Source organism: Bos indicus x Bos taurus, chromosome 15, assembly GCF_003369695.1.
Source record: "Bos indicus x Bos taurus breed Angus x Brahman F1 hybrid chromosome 15, Bos_hybrid_MaternalHap_v2.0, whole genome shotgun sequence".
Classification (NCBI taxonomy): Eukaryota; Metazoa; Chordata; class Mammalia; order Artiodactyla; family Bovidae; genus Bos; species Bos indicus x Bos taurus.
Genome location: NC_040090.1, coordinates 40,489,427 through 40,508,450, shown reverse-complemented (window position 1 = coordinate 40,508,450; position 19,024 = coordinate 40,489,427). Strand labels below are relative to the sequence as shown.

Below are 19,024 nucleotides of genomic sequence, written 5' to 3'. Positions count from 1 at the left end.
TGTTGAGCCCTTGGGAGCAGCGAGGCCTCTGCAACTAGTGGCAGAGAGGCTGGCTCAGAGAGGTGGCCCATGTCGGCTCCCACAGCCCAGCCCCACAGCAGTGGACTGCAAGGTTCTGTGGGCTGGTGGATGTGACCCATTTTTCCTCAGGCGAGAGATCTGTAGGGAGTTTGAGAAGTTGTTTAAATCACTACAGCCTTGGTAATGGAGAGTATGTCCAGCAAAGTGGTCCATATTTGCGGATACTGGGTCCACAGAGATGCCAACCCTTGGGCTTGCGATTGCACTGTGCTGAGCTGGGCAGTGGATGAGGAAGATTGGTGAAGGGAACAGAGGGGATAGCGTCTGCATGTGCAGCCCAGGAAAAGCAGTGTGGACCCCGGAGGCCTGTCACTAACTATAGAGCCGAGCAACCTCCTCCGTGAGGTCTGAGCTCAGAGTGCCTCTAGCCTGACAGTTGCCTGGATGGGCTGTGATGCCTGTGTGAATAATTATAGGTCACAAAACAGAACCATAGTCAGCTACATCCCTCAGAAATGCCTAATTGTAGGCTACAAATGTGAAAATATACAAGAGCTTAGACACATGTCATACCTCATTACAGAGAGCTCTGGCATGAGTCAGATGTGACTTGGGTGGCTCTTTGTGTGTCAAGAACTGCTTGGTGGGCATGCTGGCTGGCCCAGAAGAAGGGAGGAGGCATCTTCCCCATGCATCCCTTAGGGAGACTGGGAACTTAGGGAAGGGGGAGAAATATGTGCTGTGCCCACAGCTTGCTCTTCATTTGTGCACTTACATGGCTAAAAAGCTGCGGTTACTCAAGGTAGGTTTGATTCCTCTTTAGGAATTGTCTTCAGCACCAGTTCACAAACCACTTTAGAAAATGTCACATTTGAGTCTTGGGATCTTTGGCATTTGTGTCTGATGTTTTTGCATTCAACTATTCCTTTTTTTAAAAAAATTGGAGTGTAACTGCTTTACAGTGTTGTATTACTTTCTGCTGTACAAATCATGAATCAGCCATAAGTATACATGCATCCCCTGCCCCTGAGCCTCCCTCCCACCCCCCCACCACATTCCACCCCTCTAGGTCATCGCAGAGCACTGAGCCGAGCTCCCTGTGCTGTACAGCAGCTTCTGCTAGCCCTCTGTTTCACACAGGCTAGTGTATTTATGTCAGCGGCGCTCCCCAATCTGTCCCGCCCTCTCCTTCCTCCACTGTGACCTCAAGTCTCTTCTCTATGTCTGTGTTTCTATTCCTATTCCTGCAAATAGGTTTATCGGTGCCATTTTTCTAGATTCCATATATGGCAGGATATGACTGTTCTTTACTCCTGAAGGCCTGTGATGCATAGCAGTTTGTAAATTGCTGGCATCCAGGTTTGAAGCAGTTGTGCAAGGACTCAGGGAAGCAGGGCACCTTGTTGGCACACTCTCAGTGCCCAGTGTTGGCACACCTGCTGAGTTCTATAGGCCTGCATTCACAATTACCTGTGCACTTGCGGGGCAGGTAAAGTGGGTTAGCACAAAGATTCTTAGAGTGGGTGTGTGAGGAACTTTGGGCACTTTTGAACCTCCTAAACTGGCAGACAGAAGTTTCTGTTCTTAGAAATTTTCTTTGGAGGTTCTTGGTGTTTATTAGATACTTGGAGGGGTCTGGGACCTCAAACAGTTGTATTCTTAAAAAGTGGAGATTTCGGGAATTCCTTGGCTGTCCAGTGTCTAGGGAACGTCCATGCTTTCACTGCTGAGGGTGCGGGTTCGGTCCCTGGTCGGGGAATCTAAGATCCCACAAGCCATGTGGCATGGCCAAAAAAATAAATTAACCTAAATTAAATTATATTAAAAAATAGGAGTTTGGGGCAGTCTCAGTATGCACCCCTTTTGATATCAAGGCTCCACAGGTTACTTGACAGTTACTGCTGCTTCTGACCCGAGGTACTTTTCTCTGGTTTGCACCCTTTTTGTCCTATGGCTCTGAATGAGTTAGCATCCTTAATGGATGCAGATTTTCCTTCAGAGGAAATTCAGATAATGTTCCAAAGTTTCTGAGGGCAATTGCCAAATAGGAATTTTAGGAATGTTTTGAGAATGTATTGGAATAAACATTCAGACCTCGAAGGACTACCCTGGAGAGGAGAATGTCTGTGTATATTGTGTATCTGGTGTATTGCATATCATAGTTGTTAAATCATGTTTTGTTACCTTTAGTTTCACTACCTTCAGTTCATACCCTCAGAAGTTGGAACCGAGTCTGTGTCCCCAGTACAACCTGGAAGATCTTGGGAATTCTTTCCTTGCAAGATAATAGTCTGAGGCTGATGGGGACATTTTAAGTTCCTTAGAGAAGTGAGGGTATCTGAAATACCCCAGGTTACCTAACTGGACTGTACTGACTTATTGCTGGGCTGAGGGAGCCCTGGTTTACATAGGAGCCTACTTTGTCTTGTCTGGGGTGCTTGGGGGTCTTTGATAAAATGCCCAGCTGGGTTGGGCTAGTCTGGTCCAGCACCGGGCTATTTCTGCATGGGGGCTCTCCCTGGCTGAAGGTAGCCTTAGCTTGGTCCAGATTTCCAGGCTTGTGAACAGTAGCAGTAGTGGTGGGTGGGGTTTATCTGTTAGGGTCCTGTTTCCTCTCAGTTTAAAATATCTTAGTCATCTCTGAAAATGAAGGAGTCTCAAGAGTGGAAGGGACCTTACATGGTATCTGTGCTAATCTACAAAGCAGGGGGAGGGGAAGACTAACCTTATCTACTTCTCTCACCCTTGTATCCCCAGCATCTTAACTGAGTGAGTGGCATGTGGTAGGGATTCAAAAATACTAATCGAGTGAATGAGTAAGCACCAACTTTGAGCAGACCATTGTCCTTGCTTCATTTGTTCATTTATTTCACAAATATTAATAAGCTCTTAGTATGTGCCACTTTAAATTCTGGGGTAAACCATAGTGACTCAGACCGTCTTTGTCCTCAGGAGCCTAGTCTGTAATTTAGAAGTGAGGAGTTAAACAGAACTTATTGTCTGTAATTGAAATTTAAGAATAAAATGTTCTCATTTTGGCCATTTTGGATCTTCTCCTTGTCTAAGGTCTCTTTGGGGGATCACAGATAACATATCTAATCCCTTTTTCACATGAGGGCCTTTCAGAATTCTCAAGGCAATTTTCGGCTTCGCCCATCCTCAGTCTTCTCTTCTCCAGGGTAAACATTCTCCGTTCTTTAGTCGTTTCTCCTGTGACATGCCTGTGAATGCCCTGTCCATCCTGGTCCTCAGGATGCGTCCAAACTGAGTTTGTCCCTCGGACAGTGTGGAGTCCAGAACCCAAGGCTTTTTCACAAACGTTAATTTCCAAGGAACGTTCCAGCCTGGAGCATTTCCTGCATTTCAGCTTTGCTCTGCTCACCCTGGGCTCAGACAACGGATAATGGAAAGAGAAAGTTCTAAACTTGGCCAGACTGAGAAGATCTTCATATTTGGCTAATCCTGGAATTAAAAACTTTTGTCTCTGTTCTGTCCTAGCCCCACTACCCCACCCCACTCCCCTTGGTGTAGATGAATCTGCACACAGCCTTGCTGCCAGTGGCTTGCTTGCCTTTCATTTTCTGAGCCAGTGCCCTTCATTACCAGGGAAATTAGCATGAAAAAGCAGATTCCAGTTCTATGACTTTATGCAGTACAAGCCCTTTATCACATTCTCTAACCCCACTCCCTACTGAAAATGATAAAAGTTGGAGTCTTGTGACATCACAACAGTTGGCTGTTGTATCAACAGCTGTGATGTCACCAACGGAGGATTATGACTTCAAGGAAGAATAGAGGGAGGGAATGTATCAGACCAGAGACCCCCAGGGTGGTGGTAGGGCTGGGGGAGACTAGCAGGACACAAAGACATAATTTTCATGTAAATCTTCACCCAAAAGCCCAGTTGGCCTTTCAGCGGCTGGGCTGCCCGTGGAATCCCTCTTCCAGATTCCCATCACTCCCTCCCTCTGTGGATTAATGGTTTGGTTTGTGGGCATTGCTCAAGTCTGAGCGTGTGTGGAAGTCCCCTGCTGGCCTGCTGGCTTCTGGGCTGGCTTGGGGTTTTATTCATGAGGTTCCTGTTGAATATAACTTTTCAAGGAGGGAGTTCAGAGGGGAGCCCGGGAGCCTGGGGTAAAGCTGATGCAGATGTAGGCAGCCTCTGAGCTGAGAGGTGTGCAGCCTCATCTCTCCAGGCAGAGGGGCAGCTGCTCTGTCAGCTGTGGGGGAAGCCTGAGCGTGCCGTCCACAGGCCTGAGTGCTAGCTGCCCACATGCTGCTGGGGCAGGTTGGGTCCGCCCTGAGCTCCTCCATGGCTCCTTGATGCAGAGACTTAAAAACACCTGCTACAGAGGTTCCCAAACTCCCTCAGTTTGTGGGAATTTTGAGCATTTTTCACAATGCTCAGAGGCGGAATATTTTTATGAAATATTTAAGTGTAAACAATGTAGTAAGTGCTTATACATCCTAATAACTGAGTAGCCATTTGAAAAACATTATAAATTGAAAGGAAAAATATTTTTAGAGGAGGGTTGGTGGGATTGGTGAAATAGGTGCAGGGGATTAAGAGGTGCAAATCTCCAGTTACCTGATAAGTAAGTCTTGAGGATGTAATATACAGGATAAGGCATATTGTCAATAATATTGTAATAACTTGTATAGGACTGGATTTATCATGGTGATCATAACATATACAAATATCGAATCACTACCTAGTACACCTGAACCTAGCATAATATTGTACTTCCATTTCAATTACAAATATTTGTATTTCATTCTCAAGTAGCCATAGGCACTAGCTAATGGGATGTACTGGCACTGCACCACATCTCACGTGTTGGAATTGCATTGGATATTGCCATCCCCATTTCCTGTTCCACATTGCTTTTCACACGGTTATTGCTTTTTAATCACAGCAGCTGCTGAAAACCCAGCTTCACAAAGAAATGACATCATCGAAAAGAATGTAGTGCGATCTCATGTTAAAACTCACGGCATGTCCAACAAATGTTGAATATTGCCCTTGTTTCCCTCAAAAATTTAAAATATCTTGCAGCACCCCCTTTGAGTTCCCTGTGGTACTCTCGGGCACCTCTGCACACAGTTTGAGAACCACAGAAGCCAAGTAGCACTTACTTCATTTAAAGGAGGAAAAAGGCCAGTTCTGTCCCCATCATAACCTTTAAAGCCGTTGGGTAGATGGATGGACAAATGCCCCTTATCTTCAGTCTCAGCTCCTGTTAGACTGTATAGGGGAAGGCTTTTCTTTTACCAGGGTCTGTGTTTGTGAGTGCCTCTGTCCCCTGGGTGGGGAAGAATGATAAGGAGAAAAGACTTGAAGAACAGCAAAAGAGGAGCATCTCTTTCATGTATTTACCATTGCCATGACACACAGCATGTGGGATTTTATTAGTTCCCTGACCAGGGGTCAAACCCCCAGCCCTACATTGGGAGCGTGAAGTCTTAACCACTGGACCACCAGGAAAGTCCTTTTTATGTTTATGTTTTGTTGATTCAGGGCCCTCTGAACTAAATGGCTTAAAGAAAAATGGGATTTTAACACCAAGAATTTGGGGGCCGGGCATGAGACTACTGCCATTTCTAACTCTATCCAGATAGAGCTGGGCTGCAGGAGTGTACTCGGGATGGAGGATGGCTTCCTGCCACAAGATATGACAGAGACCAAGGGACTCACTGCTCTGGTTTCTGTTACAGAGCTCAGTGCCAACCTCTTCCGGACTCTGGGATCTACACTTACTCTAAAACCCTTGGCAAATTACTTAGCCTGAGCCTTGGTTTCTTCCTCCATAAAATAGAGATAATGACAGCTAGATTAAATGAGATAAATGCATACTAAGAACAGCCGAGCCTGGCTGTGTACATACACTTTCTTCTACTCCCTTCTAAGACCGGGACTTTTATCCAAAGGGAGATTCAGCCCCAATGATCTGGCCAAGATCTGCAGTTTGAGAGTGACTTAACTTCTCCTAGATAACTTTGCTTTGTGTAACTAATGTTCCCACTCTGCCAAGTTCTATAATCTGTGTACCCATTCTGAAGATTCCTTTTTCACTCTCTAAATGGCATTTTTTAATGAACAGATTTCTTATTTAGTGTAATCTGATTAATCAAGGTTTTCCATTATGGTAATCTGATCGATCAAGGTTTTCCATTATGGTTATTGCTTTTTGTCCTGTTCTTGCTCCAAGGTCTCCTTGGCTTTTGCTCACGGTTTTCCTTCTGCTAGCAGCAATATTCTTCCTCTGTTTTCTTTGTCTTCCACAAGTCCTACAAGACTCAGCCCAGCGTCACTTCCTGTCTCCTCCAGAACCTTCCCCTGCATCTGTCCTGTCCACCTGGTTAGGTGTCTTTCTTCTTGCTTTCAGAGCTCTGTGTCCATACCTCTGTCAGAGCTCTCATTACATTGTACCAGCATCTTTCCTTTACTCGACAGTCTCAGGCAGGATGGAGGGCTGCTCAAGGGCAAGGACCAGGATATAGCACAGTGGCAAGGGGGGCCTGGCCAGAGAGATGCCTTGGAAGGGTTCGAGTGAGTAAACACACGAAAGTCTCAGATGCCACACCTGTCTCTCCTTCTACTTCTCTTATGATATTTCCCCAGCCTTTCATGACCTGTGCCCTCTTTTGATGAGCATGGAGATCTTCCAGGCAGATGGTAAAATGCTACCCCCAGAGAGCATACTCCAGATTGAAGTTAACTACATGACAGTGCTTCAGAGAGGGCTGGTCAGTGTCCCAAGCAGCAGACATCAGGATAGGAAAGTCCTGTCATTCACTAAGCCCCAGAGTAAGGATCTTTGTGTTTTATAACAGGAAAATCATTGTAATCTTTGCAGAGAGCAACTTCAGTTCTGGGGCTGAAGCCATTCCTGGTCTGAATCTGTTCAGAGGTGTTCCGAGGACATGACCCCCTTCTGAATGTTTTGCGTGGACATGCTTGCTGCGGGTGGGTCAGGCTCTGAACTGGGAAGGCTGGTGGTGTTGGAAGATGGGCCTGGACAGATGGGCCTTCTTTCTGGAAGAAGGAAAACAGTGAGCAAAAGCCAAGGAGACCTTGGAGCAAGAACAGGGCAAAAAGCAATAACCATAATGGAAAACCTTGACCAAGCTGCTCACTCTGTCTGGTACAGCCACTCTGAGCTGGTGGCAAATATTTTTTGGTTAAGAATCTGCCTGCCATTGCAGGGTAGATGGGTTCAGTCCCTGGTCCACGAAGATTCCACATGCCACGAAGCAGCTAAGTCCATGTGCCACTGCTGAGGCCCTAGAGCCTGTGCTCTGCAACAAGAGAGGTCAGCACAATGAGAAACCTGTGCATGGCAACTGAAGAGTAGCCCCTGCGTGCTGCGCTAGAGAAAGCCTGCATGCAGCAATGAAGACCCAGCATAGCCATAAACAAATAATTTAAAAAGTATTTATTGAGGGCCTACTGTGTGCCAGGGTCTGTCCTAGGCACTAAGGGTACAGCTATAAACAAAACCCCCAAATCCCTAGCCTCATGGAACTTATACAGACATAATAAATAAATGGAAAAGAAGAGTAGTTGTGTTGGATGGTGATGAATGTTATAGAGAAGGGTAAAACAGGAGAAGGGAGAATAGGAGGACTGAGGGGATAGTAGGGTGGAGGAAGGTTTTTTAATATAGTAATTTCTTAATACTAAATTTTATAGTGTGATCCAGAGGAATCTTCACTAAGAAGGTGATGTCCAAAGACCTGGGAGGTGAGGGAGGAACCTCTTTTGGGGGAGAATGTTGTAGTTACAGGGGACAGTGGGTGTGGAGGCCTGGAGTTGGAATGTGCCTGGTGTGTTTGAGGAAATAATAAGGAAGATATGGCTGGTGGGGAAAGAGTAGTTGAAATGAGATTGGAAGTATCATAGAGACCTAGATGATGAAGACCTTGTAGATCATTGTGAACATTTTGGCTCTTTCTTTGAGTGATTGGGATCCATGTTAGGGTTTTGCCAGAGAAGTGGCAAGATCTGCCCTGTTGCTGGTGATGGGTGCATCTGATGATGGTAGCTTATTGAGGGTCTGTTCTGATTGTTTCTGTTTTCTTGATGAAATGGGAAACAGAGTAAGAGTGAAGAGAGTGAGGACAAGGGAAGAGGCCTTGAGGCTGAGAGTTGGGGGAATGCCAGAGACTTCAAGTATGTTACCTCTTGGTTCTGAGTATTCTTTGTATTTTATATATGGCTTCTCACTGGTTTTGATGTTCTCATGATAGAGGTAGAGTATTCTCCCTGTACTACAGATAGGAAAATGAAGGTATTGAGACTTCCCCAGCCCCTTTAGCCCTTACCACTTCCTAGTCTCTTTCTGAGAAAGTTCACTTGTGGCTTTTGTGTTTTTCTGGAGCAGGGCAGGCATCTTGCCATCGGTCAGGTTGAGTTCAGCTAGGCTGGAGAGCATGGGAAGGGTGAGAATGAGGTCAAGATTTAGGATCAGGAAAGGCTTCAGAAAGAAGTTGACATTTGAACTGAATATTTAAGAAAGAATGGGGGTGGAGGACTTCACGATGGAAGGAATTGGTTGAATAAAAGCTTAGAGGCATAAACATTCCTGGCATGTGCAGGAAATGGCATTTAGTCTGCTATGACTGGCAGAGGGAAGGCTCTGGTATGAGCTAGCTCTGTGGCCTTGGAATCCCCAACATGTTTACAGGACCCACAAGGTTCTTCTTGCCAGGGAGGAAGAGGGAGGCCTTTGTGGGGCAGGCCTCCATTCTCTGGACGGAGCAGGCTCCATCGTCCTGGCAGAGCTGGGTTAAGGTCCTTGCTAAGAAGCTGAGTTTCCAGACTGGCAGAAATAGCTATGTCGAGGTTTATAAAACTGTCTTGGAAGCAACCAGATTTCCTTTGGCCTGGAATTGCCTAACAAGCCCTCAGCCCATTTTAGGCTTTCAGGAAACATTTAAACCCAGCTTCAAACCTCCACGAAATCAGTACTGAAGTGGAGAAGGACCATCTGGCAGGAAAAGAGACTGAAAATGGTTGAGGTTGAAAACCCCAACTTAAAAGCCTCTTTGAGGAGGAGAGTTGGGAAAGAGGATGTGGGAGTGATAAGTGGACAGTGAGGAGATGGATAGAGAGCTTGATTTTTTTTTTTTTTTTTGGTTATTATTCAACAACAAAAATAATCTTTTTTGTGACTGGTTGAGGAGGATTTCAGCCTCACAGGGACCTGTAAAAACACTCGGCAATTCTTCTGATCTCCCAGCAAAACAAATCTTGGTCCCTCTCCACTTGACCAGGCTCATAATCCCCTTGACAATTTTGCTCGAAGGGCTTTCTGGACCTAGAACCCCAGAACCTGGGGCTGGAATGGAAAAGATCCAAGGTACCAGGTATGTAGAGGTACTGATGGAGAAAAAGGGTCTGGCGTTTCGGAGGGAATTAGGGGATCGGCTTGAGAAAAACCTCGCTGGCTCCCTTGTGATAGCTTTTGATGCCCAGCACCCAATCTCTGAGCCCACTGTCTCCCCTTTCCCTTGTAGCTGCTTGATTTTAGGTACAACAGAGCCGAAAACAAGATTGTGGGCAGATAACCAGTCAGAAATGAGTCAGGAAAGAAAGGGAGGAAAAGAGGGGTGGAGGAGGAGAAAGACAGCGTGAGTGAGATGAAGGCAGGTTTCCCAGGAACAGTCTCTCTTCCTGGGTGTGTTGAATGAACTGTTACCGCAGGAACATCCCGGAAGGTACCAGGGGCACTTGTGAGGAGACTGAAACTCCTTCGGGAGAGGTGACTGGCTGAAGGGTGGAGGGGGAAGGCCTGTTGGTGACAGCCCAACTGGGTGACAGCTACAGTTGGAAAACTCCCTTTCACTGGTTGTACAGCCACCAGGACTGTGGGGAGTGAAGGAGTGTACCCTACAGGATAATGGTCAGTGCTCGAATTTCTCGTGCCCTTTGTCTTCCTGGCCTTTGACTCCTTGGGGGCCCACTTTTGCCATCAGTTAGCAAATCAGTTAACATTTGCGGGCCTTTTAGGTGAAGAACTCTCTGCTCGGTACTGAGGATTGTTCAAAACATGAGGAAGAACTCCCTAAGCACCACCACACCGCTTTCTCAACTGTGTGGGGTCATAGGCAGCCAGGGTGTCAGGAGACCTGGGGGATGCCTGTGAATGTCCTAGGAGGGCCAGGGAACAAAGGCTGTGGAGGTGAGCTGTTGCAACAAGGCCTGAGCTGTCAATCCGGGCAGAATAAACAAAGCGCTTCCCACCTTAGCCTACTCCAGGGACACCTACAAAACCTCACGCTGTAGAGAGGTCTGGCTTGAGTAGTTAAAAGGAACTCTTTCTAATGATGACCCTTCCTGAAGCTTAAGTGCCAATGTTGGTTGCTGAGACTCTTGGAGGAAGAAATTAAAGATGTAGGCCCTTCTCTGGGGGAGCTGCCAGTCTGATCCTTATCTTTCGGTCTAGAATGAAGAAGGACTTCAGGGGGGAGTCAGTAAGAAGGTGAGGGTGGTCTGGTGGGTGTTCCCTGGGCAGGGTGAGTAGTGGGTGGACCCCAGGGCAGTCAGACCACAACTGTCCAGAGCTGGATTGGGCTAAACCCAGGTTCTCAGGACACACAGCGATTTCCTTGCCTGCCTTCTCCTTCCCTGTGGGCTGCTTCCTAAGCTATTACTTCCACACGAGAGTTTGCATAAGAGATTAGTGGAATGTCAACTCAGCAGAAATTCCCTCATGTGGTTTAGAGGTTTCCTTTGTGGAGGCTCTGGACTTCTTACCTGGACCAGCAGAGCAGAGTGCTGGTGGATGTTTGTGTTTCCTCTCAATGGCAACTTGAACCCAGCAGGTTGGGAGGCCTCCCTCCACACATGTGCATCTGTTCCTCAGCGCTCTTGGGGTTCAGACGTCTCCTTCTCAGGGACGAGGCACATGGTCATGTCCAAAACTAGGCCTGCAGAAAAGTACCACACAGACATTTAGAAATGTCACCTAACCAGGGTGATCGGAAGGTTCATTCTTAGAGGCTGGTCACCCCTCAGAAGGAGCCCCCTTCAGAGACTGACCTCTAAGGGATTCCTCTCGGGCCGTGGGGAGAGCACCTGTGGGCCGGGTGGTGAGACTGGATTGTAGGGAGAGAGAGCCCTAAGGGAGCAGGACAGAGAACTGCAGGATGCAGGCTGGCCTGAGCCGCAGCAGGGAGCCCCGAGGCTCTCTCCTCCAGTGGAGTTCGGGGGATAGATAGATGGAGGGCTTCTGGAGGCCAGAATCAGCTCCTTCCTGCCCTGCACGAGCCCCACCCTCCGGGAGGCTTTGCATGGCTGCTCGCAGGGCAGTGCCCCCAAGCCTTCCCTGCTGGGATGGGGGACACAGCACTCACCTGCCGACTGGGAGAGTCAGGTCACAGAGCCGAGCAAAGCTGGCCACCTGTCACCATTGGGTGGGGAGGAACAGCGGTAAATTGGGGAGGGCTTGCTACATCTAAATGGACTGCCAGCTGTTGCCATATAGAAATACAGAAATGATAGCAGATTTTTCAAGAGAATCCAGAATCTGAATTTTTATTTGCATTTTGTTTATATTCACCCAATTCAACTTAAAAAAAAATAAAGGGAAGGCCAAATGAGACATACTTTTGTTGTTGCAAACCACCAGTTTATAAACCATCAGTTATAAACTCTTGTTCCCAGGAGTTTGAAAGGGAGGGGAAGTGAGGAAAACCGTTGTTAGCTACCAGGGGCGAGTGGCAGGAAGAGCTGCTTTGAGATACAGGAACTCAGAGCACACTGAAGACTGAGGACCCTGTTTAGGGCAGATGTTGATGATGCTTTTACTGGATCCCATAATGTGCCTGCTTCTCTGTTGAGGGTCAGTGGTTCTTTGCAGGTGGAAGAAGCTGGGGGTGGGAGGAGGAAAGGGTACCTAGTAACAGCTGGGCAGACTCTTGGGAAGATGGTCAGTAGTGACCCTTCAAACCTTTACAAGCTCTTAGCATGTGGTAGGACACAGGTTTTTCACACAGGTCCATAAGACCAGCCTGAAATGCTTGCTGAACATCCAGATTCCTAGGCCCCATTCAAGAGGGAGAGATGGGGCCTGAGACTCTGCATTTTTTTTTTTAACAATCACCCCTGTCAATATTAAGGAAAGTAAGTAAATGGTGGACTCAGAGCTGAGTCAACGTTCCTGCCCTGTTCCTTCACCAGGTGAGTGATCTTGGGCCAATCTTTTAATCTCTCTGAACCTGCATTTCCTGATTGGAAAGTTATCACTGTTTCCAGAATGGTGAGAGCTAAACTAGAAGATGGGTGGAGGTCATGCGTAGACCTGCCTCAGAGCCGTGACGCTGGTGTGGGTCGCCTGGGCTCCAACTCCTGCCTTGCCACTTTCTAGCTGTGTGACGTGGGACGAGCGATTTCACTGCTGTGTGCCTTGGTTTCCTTGGTGGTGGTGGTGGTTTAGTCACTAAGTTTTGTCCGACTCTTGTGACCCGATGGACTATAGCCTGCCAGGCTCCTCTGTCCATGGGATTCTCCGGGCAAGAACATTGGAGTGGGTTGCCATTTCCTTCTCCATTGGTTTCCTTGGTAACATGTAAATAATAATAGCACCCACTTTGTAGAGTTGCCACAGGGATTAAATTATTTAATCCTTTAAAATGCTTTTAAATTTAGCTATTCTATAAAGAATCTAGCAGCACCTTTCATAATAAATGCATCTTTTTTTTTTAGGTCACAAATAGGTTAAGGCTTACTTTCAAATGTCACCTCTCTATAGGGCCTTCCTGGAGTCCACTTTTTCCTTCCCTTTTCTCCCTTTACAGTTAGCTCCTCCAGGGTAAGGTTGTATCTGTTCGTTTTTATTTATTTATTAAAATTTTAGTATTTCCTAATTTGGCTGTGCTGGGTCTTAGTTGCGGCGTGCAAACTCTCAGTTGTGGCATGTGGGGTCTAGTTCCCTGCCAGGGATTGAACCAGGCGCCCTGCTTGGGAACATGGAGTCTTAGCCACTGAACCACCAGGGAGACCCCCATTTTTATATCCTAGTACCTTGCACAGTGCCTGGCGTAGAGTCACTGGAATGAATGGCAGTATCGGGGAGTCTGAAAAATGATGAATCTAGCTTGGGAATGGAGAAAGCGACTTCCAAGTACCCAGAGAAGCATGATCTGGAAGAAAAAGTGATTTATCAAGCTTCAGTGTGTCTGAATTACAATTATATGAGTAGGTCATGTTATTATTATTGCTCTTATGGTGAGAAAGTTGAGTCTTCAAAACTCAGGTGTGCAATGACCCTTGACTAGCATTAGCTAGACTCCAAGTCAGGTGTTCTTCCCACTACACCTTGAGATCCCAGAACTGTGATTTCTGTCTCAGGGCAGAGATTGTAGAAAGGTTCTAGTGGTGCCTTGTTGTATTCCTGTCTTTGGGTTGTAACTCTTCAGATAGTTGTCTATAACTTGTCAGAGCTGGGTTTTTGAGCAATTCGTGATTGGTGGTTGATCCTACCTGAACAATTTCATTTTCCAAACGTAGTTTTTGGCTGAATTTTAGTGAAACAGCCTCTCATCCCCCTGGCTTCTCTGCTCTTATTCCCAGTGGGTGTTTCGTTTGCTTGGGAGTGTCTCCTCTCCTTGCAGCCAGACCAGCCAAAAGAGTCAGGCAGAGAGCGTCGATGGGAGTCTGGGGTGGCTCTCAGGGCCTTGGGAGAAGGCCCCAGGAAGCCAGCCACGCAGACTGTTCAAGTCTATGTTTCACATGTAAAGGTTTAGCCTGGTCCTCAGCTTCTCAAGCCGCTGGATTATTCCCTGAGTCTGAGAGACTTGGCTGGAGAGAGCAGGTGGCGGGAGCACCGTGAGCAGGCACCTCTGACTGAGTGGGCTCTCCGGGTTTTCTCTCAGCGGTACCTGCCCACAATGCCTCACCTCCTGGGCCACTGCTGGGAATAGCAGCTGTGCTTCTGCAGGTATGTGACCAAGGGGCACTGCCACGGGCCTGGTGGCAGTTGTGATCCACTCCTTTCTTGGTTGCATCTTCATAGAATTTTTCTTTTTGGCTCCAGCAAATACCACAGTTATCTACATTTTACCTTTTTTCTAGTTGGCTCTTGGTTCTCCTGTTATAGCTTTTCAGAGCAGTGGGTCCACCCTTCTTAGATCAGAAATTCAGGGAAGGAAAGAATATATTTTTAATCATGTTCTTTTAATGTATTGTAGTTTCTGTTCTTCCCACAGACCTTCTGTCCTCCCCCTGAGGGCCTGCCCTGAAGCTGGTAGAGCACGTCCAGTGCTGTTATGATGGGTTCTGATGATTATTGTGACCGTCGTTACCATGGGCACAGTTGAAAGCTTATGCTTAGTGAGTTGATTCCTTTTTGCACTGAGTTCCCTGAGGACCCCGAGAACTGGCCTGGGAAAGCTTCCAGGGCTGCCTCTCCTTTCCCTTCTTTCTGTTTAACACACAGAGCCATCCACCATGCTCTTCACTTGGCCCTGGGCTGGGGCAGGTAAAGGACATCTCTTGAGTGCGTGTGTGCAGGTGCTCTGGTGGCAGGACTAACTCACCGTCTAACCCCCTCCTCCTCCTCATCACAAATATGCTGTCCACTTAAGTTTATAAAAATTTTTCTCCCTGTAGGTTGGGAAGGCTTTTCATGAAGGATAAAAGTGAGGCCCAGGGTTTTCCTTTTTCTGAAAGCTTCTGTAGTTTTCACTGTAGGAGGGATGTTTCACTGCTGTCACCATCGCTTGCTGTCACCTACAGCTGCTTCCTCCCTTTCTAATTCCCACTCCACTCACTACCATCATCACCAGAACAACAGCCATGAGAGCTTATGTGAAGGTAGTGCATTTCATGTTGAAACTAGGAAAGAATTATAAATGATATCAAGAATGTGGGTTTGGCTTGTTTTTATCATTGACACCAATCACTTATTTGCACCAAGGTAATAAATAAGATACTCTCCAGGATTAAGGTCATTCAGTTCAGTTCAGTTCAGTTCAGTCGCTCAGTCGTGTCCGACTCTTTGCAACCCCATGAATCGCAGCACGCCAGGCCTCCCTGTCCGTCACCAACTCCCGGAGTTCACTCAAACTCACGTCCATTGATCGAGTCGGTGATGCCATCCAGCCATCTCATCCTCTGTCATCCCCTTCTCCTCCTGCCCCCAATCCCTCCCAGCATCAGAGTCTTTTCCAATGACTCAACTCTTCGCATGAGGTGGCCAAAGTACTGGAGTTTCAGCTTTAGCATCATTCCTTCCAAAGAACACCCAGGACTGATTTCCTTTAGAATGGACTGGTTGGATCTCCTTGCAGTCCAAGGGACTCTCAAGAGTCTTCTCCAACACCACAGTTCAAAAGCATCAATTCTTCGGCGCTCAGTTTTCTTCACAGTCCAACTCTCACATCCATACATGACCACAGGAAAAACCATAGCCTTGACTAGATGGACCTTTGTTGGCCAAGTAATGTCTCTGCTTTTGAATATGCTATCTAGGTTGGACATAACTTTCCTTCCAAGGAGTAAGCGTCTTTTAATTTCATGGCTGCAATCACCATCTGCAGTGATTTTGGAGCCCAGAAAAATAAAGTCTGACACTGTTTCCACTGTTTCCCCATCTATTTCCCATGAAGTGATGGGACCAGATGCCATAGTCTTCGTTTTCTGAATGTTGAGCTTTAAGCCAACTTTTTCACTCTCCTCTTTCACTTTCATCAAGATGCTTTTTAGTTCCTCTTCACTTTCTGCCATAAGGGTGGTGTCATCTGCATATCTGAGGTTATTGATATTTCTCCCAGCAATCTTGATTCCAGCTTGTGCTTCTTCCAGCCCAGCGTTTCTCATGATGTACTCTGCATAGAAGTTAAATAAGCAGGGTGACAATATACAGCCTTGACGTACTCCTTTTCCTATTTGGAACCAGTCTGTTGTTCCATGTCCAGTTCTAACTGTTGCTTCCTGACCTGCATATAGGTTTCTCAAGAGGCAGATCAGGTGGTCTGGTATTCCCATCTCTTTGAGAATTTCCCACAGTTTATTGTGATCCACACAGTCAAAGGCTTTGGCATAGTCAATAAAGCAGAAATAGATGTTTTTCTGGAACTCTCTTGCTTTTTCCATGATCCAGCGGATGTTGGCAATTTGATGTCTGGTTCCTCTGCCTTTTCTAAAACCAGCTTGAATATCTGGAAATTCATGGTTCACGTATTGCTGAAGCCTGAATGTTTAACTTTCATATCCAAAGATGCTTCCTTTTTGTCAATGTGATGAGAATGCTGATCAGAGTGAGAGAACTGTTGTTTCTATTTACTTTTAACTTTTCCCTGAAGGTGATGTTAGCCCAGAACAGAGTGCACATTCATATTGAAAATATATTTGGTACATCAATTATTGCTGTGTCACATCCACTCTCCAAGGTACTTAAAAATTTTTAATTTTTTTTTTAACACCTACATTGAGATATAATTCACATGCTATAAAATTCACCCCTGTAAAGTGTACAATTCATTTGTTTTTTATGTATTTGTAGAGTTATATAACCATCACCACTATCTAATTCCAGAACTTTTTTTCATACCCCAAAAGAAACACTGTATTCATAGGAGTCACTCCCCATTCTGCCACCCTAAACCCAATCCTGAGCCACCACTAATTTTATATCTCTGTAGACTTGTCTATTCTGGACATTTCATAAAACTGGCATCAGGGTTCATCCATGAAGAATGTATCTTTTTATGTCTGAATAATATTCCATTTTATGGATATACCACATTAAAAAAAATCTTTTGGCCACTCCATGTGGCATGTAGGATCTTATTTCCCCCACCAGGGATGGAACCCATGCCCCCTGCATTGGTAGCTTGGAGTCTTAACTCCTGGACCATAGGAAAGCCCCACATTTGCCAATGCAGCCATCCATTGATGGACATTTGGGTTTCCACTTTTTGGCTGTTATGAACATTAGTACAAGTATTTGTGTGGACGTGATTTCCTTTCTCATGGCTGTATATCCAGGAGTGGGTCATGCTGGGTCATGTGGTAACTATATATCACTTTTTGAGGAACTGCCAACTGCTTTCCAAAGTGGCAGCACAATTTTACATTTCCCACCACCAGTGAATGAAGGTTCTCATTTCTCCACCATCTCACAGTCTAACTAATGCTTGTTTTTATCTGTCTTTTTTATTGTAGTCATCCTGGTGGTGTGAAGTAATACTGGGTTAACCAAAAGGTTCATTTGGGGTTTCCCGTAAGATGTTACAAAAAACCTGAATGAACTTTTCGGCCAACCCAGTACCTTATTGTGGTTTTACTTTGTATTTCCCTAATGACTAGTGATGTTGAGCATTGCTTCATGTGCTTATTAGCCAATTTTATATCTTTGGAGAAATGTCTGTTTAAATCCTTTGCATATTTTTAAATTGGATTATGTGTCTTTTTTATTATTGAGCTGTAAGAGTTCTTTATATATTCTAGGTACAAGTAGCTTAGCCAATATATATCATTTGCAGATAATTCTCCCATTCTGTGGGTGTCTTTCTACTCTTATATTTTTTATAGCATGAAATTTTTTATTTAATATGATATAGTTTATATCTTTTTTCTTTTTTTTGCTTGTGCTTTTTGGTGTCATACCTAAGAAACCATTGCCTAATCCAGTGTTACGAAGATTTACCTCTATGTTTTCTTCCAGGTTTTTCTTCTGTAATTTTAATTCTTAAATTTAGTTCTTGATACATTTTTACTTTTTTTTTTGGTATAGTGTCAGGGCAAGTGTCCTACTTTATTCTCTATATACAAATACACAGTTGTCTGAGCATCGTTTGTTAAAAAGACTCTTCTTTCCCTCTTCAATTATCTTATTATCATCCTTGTTGAAATCAGCTGACCATTAATATATGAGTTTATTTCTCAATTCTATTCTGTTGATTTCTGTTTCTATTCTTATATCTGTGTACACTGTCTTGATTATTATGGCTTTGTGGTATTTTGAAATTGGGAAATCCGAGTCTTTTAAGTTTATTCTTCATTTCCATGATTCTTTTGACTGCTCTAGGTCACTGGCACTGCCATAAAATTTTAGGATCAGTGTCAATTTCTGCAGTTGATGGATATTCGATTCAACCTATAGATCAATTTGGGAAATACTGCCATCTTAACAACTTTGAGTTTTCTGATTGCGAACATGGGATGTCTTTCTGTTTATGTCTTCTTTACTTTCTGTCAATGATGTTTTGCAGTTTGCAGTGTATAAGTCTTGCACTTCTTTTGTTACATCTCTTCCTAAGTATTTTACTCCTTTTGCTGCTATTATTGTGCAGCATACTAAGTTGCTTCAGTTGTGTCTGACTCTTTGTGACGCCATGGACTGTAGCCTGCCAGGTTTCTCTGTCCGTGGGATTCTCCAGGCAAGAATACTGGAATGAGTTGCCATGCCCTCCTTCAGGGGATCTTTCTGACCCAGAGATTTAACTCATGTCTCTTATGTCTACTTGCATTGGTAAAGTGAAAAGTGAAAGTGAAGTCACTCAGCCATGTCCAACTCTTTGTGACCCCGTGGACTGTAGCCTTCCAGGCTCTTCCCTCCATGGGATTCTCCAGGCAAGAATACTGGAGTGGGTAGCCATTTCCTTCTCCAGGGGATCTTCCTAACCCAGGGATTGAACCCTGGTCTCCAGCATTGCAGGCAGACGCTTTAACCTCTGAGCCACTAGGGAAGCCTTGAATTGGTAGGTGGGTTCTTTATCACTAGCGCCACCTGGGAAGCTGCCATTATTAATGGAATTGTTTTTCTTGATTTTGTTTTTAGATTGTTCATTGCTAGTGTGTAGAAAGAAATTGATTCTTTAAGTATTACCTTATATCCTGCAAGCATGCTTGACATTATATATTATTTTAACGGTGTTTTAGTGGAAATGTTATGCCTTTCTACAAGCATGATTGTATCATCTGCAATATGAGATAATTTTACTTTTTCTTTTCCAGTCTGGATGTACCCTTAAGTTTTAACCTTTTCCTTCATTA

General features: G+C 45.3%; 1 protein-coding gene across 3 annotated transcripts in view; it reads left to right on the top strand.

The window, feature by feature from the left end:
- ST5 (suppression of tumorigenicity 5) overlaps positions 1–19,024 on the top strand; it is a 170,955-nt gene that overhangs the window by 86,961 nt on the left and 64,970 nt on the right. The window lies entirely within an intron of this gene.